Source organism: Colobus angolensis, unplaced genomic scaffold (genome assembly GCF_000951035.1).
Source record: "Colobus angolensis palliatus isolate OR3802 unplaced genomic scaffold, Cang.pa_1.0 Scaffold114, whole genome shotgun sequence".
In the NCBI taxonomy this organism is placed as follows: Eukaryota; Metazoa; Chordata; class Mammalia; order Primates; family Cercopithecidae; genus Colobus; species Colobus angolensis.
This window is the reverse complement of record NW_012112475.1, coordinates 233,598-239,273: the sequence shown is the minus strand read 5'-3', so window position 1 is coordinate 239,273 and position 5,676 is coordinate 233,598. Positions and strand designations below refer to the sequence as shown.

Sequence of the window (5,676 nt, the reverse complement as noted above, 5' to 3'; positions counted from 1 at the left end):
GGAAGACAGAAGGACAGGGTGGGCTGAGTGAATGCCTTAATGCTTTGTGTAAATTCAGAGGATTGTGGAACAAAAATGATTCAGGGAGTAGGGAGTGGAATGGGGAAGGAGAGCATTTTGAAACACAAGGTCAGAAAGGTTAAAGGAAGCGAGTATATGAAAAGTTATTTTTTGTTGTTGTTGATACTGGGTCTCACTCAATCACCCAGGATGGAGTACAGTGGCAGGACCTCCAGAGCTCAATTGATCTTCCCACCCCAGCCTCCCTGAGTAGCTGGGACAACAGGCATCAGCACGCCTGGCTAATTAAAGATTTTTTTTTATAGAGAGAGGTTCTCTTTACGTTGCCCAGACTGGTCTTGAACTCCTGTGTTCAAGTGGTCCTCCCACCTTGGCCTCCTAAAGTGTTGAGATTACAAGTGCAAGCTACTGTGCTTTGCCTAAAAATTTTTAGTATAATGCTATAAATTTGGAATTTTATGTTGGTAGAAATAGATACAGGGCTGGGCTCAGTGCCTCACGCCTGTAATCCCAGCAGTTTGGGAGGCTGAGGCGGGTGAATCGCTTGAGCTCAGGAGTTCGAGACCAGCCTGGTCAACATGGTGAAATCCCGTCTTTATAAAAAGGAAGAAAAAAAAAAGAAATAGATGAACAGATTTTTAGACAGGGAAATGATGTGAGTACATATGTGTTTTAAGAAGATTGCTATGTACTGCAGGACAAAGATAGGCATCAAAAAACAAAAAAAGAAAGATTACTCTGGTGATGAACGAAAGGATGAAAAAGTAGCTATTGCAGAAGTCTAGTTGAGAAGTAACAAAGCCTGACCTTGGAGAGAGGTTGTGGGGGTGATCAAAGGATTGGATTTAGCTTTTTACTAGTGCAGTATTGTTGCCATATTTTTAGATGAGGATTTTTTTTAGAGCTAGTCTGGGTAAAGGGCTCCTTTTCTGTCAAAAGAACCCATTAGCAAGTCTAAATTATATTGCCAGGTTATATATGTTATATATAGTATGAGAGTGAATTGTTCATTAGCATCTTTGAGAAATTAGAAAGAACTATGTCAGGTGTAATTTGGAAGAGAACTTGGAGTTTGTTATTATTTTCGAGATGGAGTTTTGCTCTGCCACACAGGCTGGAGTGCAGTGATGTGATCTCGGCTCACTGCAGCCTCCACCTCCTGGGTTCAAGTGATTCATGTGCCTCTGCCTCCCAAGTAGCTGGAGTTACAGGTGCGTGCCACCAAGCCTGGCTAATTTAGAACTTGGAGTTTGGACTGAGATTTATGTCTCTCAGTACTATTGATCAAGGCTTGTTGGAAATGTTTTTCTCTCAGCCTGTAGAAACTTGCTCATTGAGTTTTAGAGTTGGAAGAAATTACAGAGATTATCTGGTCCATAATAGCAAATATATTTTGATTTATCGGCCAGCTCTAATTGGAAGCTGCCAGTAGCACTGTGTGTGGAAGGATTCTGGTTGTAGGGGCTCTGAGGAATTGTATTATGGTTGATCAGTGATGTCTCCTATGGACAGTTATCTAGTAGGTAGTAGATATGTGCCAGATACAAGTTATTCTTAGATTACTCCAATCTCTTATTTTCTATTTTGTTGTTGTTTGTTTGTTTGTTTTAAAGGTTAAATAATTTACCTGAAACTAGTTAAGAGTAAGAACTAGAACTAGCACTAGGTTTTGCAACTCTGAGACTGGTATTCTCTGGTTTACCAAGATGAATGTGCACTACCAAAGAGCTTCTGGTATTAGACTAGAAAAAGAAAAGGGAGATTTTTAGCCTGTGCCTCTTGACTGTTTAGGCAAGAGTTTAACAAGGAATTTTGGCCTAGAACTGAGTTTTGTTGTATTCATTCTGTCTTAAGAAATTTGTGTTAGGGCCAGGTGTGGTGGCTCACGCCTCTAATCCCGGCACTTTGGGAGGCTGAAGCGGGCAGATCGTGAGGTCAGGAGTTCGAGACCATCCTGGCCAACATGGTGAAACCCTATCTCTACTAAAATACAAAAAATTAGCCGAGCGTGGTTGCACGCACCTGTAGTCCTAGCTACCTGGGAGGCTGAGGCAGGATAATCGCTTGAACCCGGGAGGCAGAGGTTGCAGTGAGCCAAGATTATGCCACTGCACTCAAGTCTGGCAAAAAGAATGAGACTCTGCCTCAAAAAAAAAAAAAAAAAAAGAAATTTGTGTTAGTACTGATAGGAAATAGTCACCTGTTTTGTTGTTTTGCCACTTTCTTTCTTGTTGCCTAACTCAGTTTTGGGTTTTGAGGATTGGTTTCCTTTATAAGAATTAAGACATAAGTATGTAAGGTTATTTTTTTCTGTATTTATAGTACTTAGCCAAATTCTGGGCTCATGATAAGCATTCAGTAAAGGCATGCTGACTTTTATGGCTGTAAATGATACTAGCTTTGAGTCAATATAAGTTAGTTAGGGGGTTCACAGAATTGAATTGCAGCATTCTCTGGTTGGGAGGTTGGCTTTCAGCTAAAAACTTTAAGTTGGAAACTATCCTCACAACTAGAAGCAGTTAACCAGAAGCTGTTCCTGCCTCTATCCTCCTCCAGTCTAGCAGTGTACTGTCCTTGAAAAACTGCTGCCAGCTCAGCTCTTTTGCTTCTTTTCAGAACTGACTATATCCAGATCCTTGGTGTGCTTTTTCTTTTCCTGTCCCTAGGAGTCTCCAACTTGCAGGGACTATCATTATGGTGACCCTTATAGACTGGTGTATTTATATGGCCATCCTCATTTTGCCAGATAGTCATCATACTCAGATTGGTATCTTCCCATACTATGTAGGAATCATTTTCCCCCAATTCTTTCTTTTGTCCTGTCTGCTCCATTAAAAATTGTCTGTCCCATGAAATTTTTAAAAGAGACTTTGTGCTTGTAGAGTCCCAAGGTCATTGCAGATCTGATGTGTTTAACTATAGAAGTCAGCTGGGCATGGTGGCTCACGCCTGTAATCCCAGCACTTTGGGAGGCTGAGGCGGGCAGATCACGAGGTTGGGAGTTCAAGACCAGCCTGACCAATATGGTGAAACCCCCATCTCTACTAAAAATACAAAAGTTAGCCAGGTGTGGTGACGTGCGCCCATAGTCCCAGCTACTCAGGAGGCTGAGGCAGGAGAATTGCTTGAACCCAAGGAGGTTGGAGTGAGCCAATATCGTGCCACTGCACTCCAGCCTGGGGGACAGAACAAGATTCAGTCTTAAAAACAGACAAAAAACTATAGAAGTAATATGTTAATGGACTCTCCTTCCTTTCTCAGGTACCATGCATTTCACAGTGGCCTTGTGGAGACAACGCCTTAACCCAAGGAAGTGACTCAAACTGTGAGAACTTCAGGTACGGTCACATCCTGTGAGAGAACCTGGGGGCAAGAGTGATGCAGAGGCCAAGCTCTGGTCATATAACTGCTGTGAGGAGAGAGCAGTGTTAATGCTAGCTGCATCAGTTGGTTGAACAAATAGGCAGCTTCACTTGGTTCTGAAACCCAAAGCTGCCTCTGCAGGGATTAACCTGTGAGCCACATTGTGCTCTTAACTTGAATTTTCTGACTTTTCTGTTTTTGTAGATCCCTTACACATACGCATACTTTTTCTATTTGTGTTGTTTTATACACATTTACCTCTGTGTACTATCTAGACATGTGCGTGTGTAGGGTTAAGAGGTGGGGAATGAAAAAGAAGATAACATAGCCAGGTGCAGTGGCTCATGCCTGTAATTCCAGCACTTTGCGGGGCCAAGGTGGGAGGATCATTTGAGCCCAGAAGTTTGAGACCAGCCTGGACAACATGGCGAGACCCTGAGTCCACACAAAATAAAAATATTAGCTGGTGTGGTGGCGCGTACCTGTAATCCTAGCTGCTTGGGAGGGTGACGTGGGAGGATCACTTGAGCCCAGGAGGTTGAGGCTGCAGTGAGCCATGATCGCGCTACTGCACTCCAGCCTGGGCGACAGAGTGAAACCCTGTCTCGAAAAAAAAAAAGAAGACAGCATAGTTCAGTGGAGAAAGAATAGAGGACTTGGAAAGAAAAGATCTGGGTTCTGATTTGATTTTGCCACTGACAAGCTGTGTGACTTTCAGCAAGTTATTTCATCTTGCCAGACCTCAGTTTATACATCTGTAAAATAGGTTAAATATTGATTCCTATCTCCCTCCCTGTCATTGTTGTGTGGATCAAATAAAATAATACCTATTAAATCTTTAGTAGAGGACATGAATTCATGACTTAAAATGTTATCTTGGCCTGGCACAGTGGCTCATGCCTGTAATCCAAGCACTTTGGGAGGCCAAGGCGGGCGGATCACTTGAGGTCAGGAGTTTGAGACCAGTCTGGTCAACATGGCGAAACTCCATCTCTACTAAGAATACAAAAATTAGCAGGGTGTGGTGTTGTGCACCTGTAGTCCCAGTTACTTGGGTGACTGAGGCAGGAGAATCATTTGAACCCAGGAGATGGACACTGCAATGAACCAAGATCGTGCCACTACACTCCAGCCTGGGCAACAGAGTGAGAGTCTGTCTCAAAAAAAAGAAAAAAAAAATGTTATCTATATCCACAAGGTGAGAGAAGTTGACAATAATATTGTGAAGGAAAACATGAGGACAAGACAGATCACTTTAAAAGGTTAGGAGAGAAGGAAGATTACTGGATAAGAAAAAAAATTAGAACATAAAGTTAAGCAGTAAGAGAATAGGGAGTGAATTAAGCTGAGCAGGTGAATTGTTAGATAAGAAAGCTGAATAGGAAGATAGTGGTAAAATAGAACTAAAATGTGGTCCAGCATTGCCACTTTTGGGTATATATCCAAAGGAAATAAAATCGCTTTTTTTTTTTTTTTGAAGACGGAGTCTTGCCCAGGCTAGAGTGCAGTGGCATGATCTTGGCTCACTGCAGCTTCTTGCCTCCTGGGTTCAGGTGATTCTCCTGTTTCAGCCTCCTGAGTAGCTGGGACTCGGGAGGCCAGGTGTGCACCTGCCACACCTGGCTGATTTTGTATTTTTGGTAGAGGTGGGGTTTTTCCACATTGTCCAGGCTGCTCTTAAACTCCTGACCTCAGGTGATCTGCCTGCCTCTGCCTCCCAAAGTGCTGGGATTGCAGACGTGAGCCACTGAGCCCGGTCCTGTTCTTTTTTATATTTAAGAGAAAGGAAGGAGATGGTGGGATGATTATAGCTACTATAAAACAATTTTAAAAATATTTAAAAGTATTATTAAAGTATTTAAAATATCTTTAAAATATTTCTCAGCATATCCATTTCATCTCAAGCTCACAAAGCAGTTCTTTGTGGAAAGGTATTTAAGCCAACATTCGGGAAACCTGGGTTCTAGCCTTGGTATTACTGGTCACTTAAATTGTGTGATCTTGGGCAGCTCACTTAAATCTCCCTGGGCCTGGTTTCCTCACTTACCTATTGAATATTTTGGATATGATTTCTCAGGTTCTTTCCAGCTCACTCTATTATATTCTGTGCTTTATGTGCTAACTGACTGATTTTTCACAGCTTTGTTGACATCACAATATATGACTGATATCAGAAATACCTTATAATAAGGCTTCGGCTGGCACGGTGGCTCACGCCTATAATCCCAGCACTTTGGGAGGCTGAGGCAGGCGGATCACGAGGTCAGGAGATCGAGACCATCCTGGCTAACA

General features: G+C 42.5%; 1 protein-coding gene across 3 annotated transcripts in view; it reads left to right on the top strand.

Moving 5' to 3' along the window:
* The window catches only part of ITCH (itchy E3 ubiquitin protein ligase), a 140,398-nt gene that overhangs the window by 2,874 nt on the left and 131,848 nt on the right, over positions 1–5,676 (top strand). For all 3 annotated transcript variants that reach the window (XM_011959392.1, XM_011959365.1, XM_011959383.1), the window contains exon 2: positions 3,283–3,359. The gene's annotated coding sequence lies outside the window, so the exon portion shown is untranslated. The remainder of the gene's footprint in view (positions 1–3,282; positions 3,360–5,676) is intronic.